The sequence below is a fragment of the Varroa destructor genome, unplaced genomic scaffold (genome assembly GCF_002443255.2).
Source record: "Varroa destructor unplaced genomic scaffold, Vdes_3.0 BEIS01000005.1, whole genome shotgun sequence".
Taxonomy (NCBI): Eukaryota; Metazoa; Arthropoda; class Arachnida; order Mesostigmata; family Varroidae; genus Varroa; species Varroa destructor.
The window spans coordinates 29686542-29687328 of record NW_019211458.1 but is presented as its reverse complement, the minus strand read 5'-3'; positions in this window follow the sequence as shown (position 1 = coordinate 29687328).

Here is a 787-nt window from a genome sequence, read left to right as displayed (position 1 = left end):
GATATATATATATATATAGATACATACATACACATCTTCGTATATAAATATACATCATATGAAAACAATTGTTATCTTTCGCTTTTTTACTAATATAACCATTTTAATATAACTGTAATCGTGGTGGTGGTGGAAGGAAACATGGTTTCGCTAATTGTTAGCCATAATCCGTCAAGAACGATAGATGCGGTGGTAGATGTTTTTGTAATAGCGGAACTTCGAAAGGATTCTACAGAACCGTGAAGACCTGGGTGCTTGATGGAGGTTGCACGTGCAACGGCAATTGGCAGAGGGATGGCGCTATAAAAGCAGCTTTGTTTCTATAAGAATTGGCGAGTGGCAATTAAGTTACTAAATTAAATGGCAAGTTTTTTTTTGTTTATTACATAATGAGTGCCCAACGATATTATGATGTGGCTGTTTGTGCGTGTGTGTGTCGAGTGGGTGGGTGTATATAACTGAATATTTGCATAAGTCGGTCCTTCTAACGGCGGGAAAATTTGCATGCTTGTCAGTTTCTATCCTTTGATTATACATTACGAAGTGTATATAGATTTATGGTTAGTTAAAGTTGGTGACTGCTAAATGCGCGGTGTCTACCAATAACGTGAACACGACTTCTATATATTAGAAAGTAGTGGAGTTACATAAAAAAGAAAACGAGAAAAGTCACATTTTGGAACAGATTTTTCAGAAGTCCAACGTGCCAATTGTCAAATAAACTGACATTTCTGACGTGGCTGACTAATGTTTTGTTTTTACTATCGTAAATTCGTCAGATTTTACA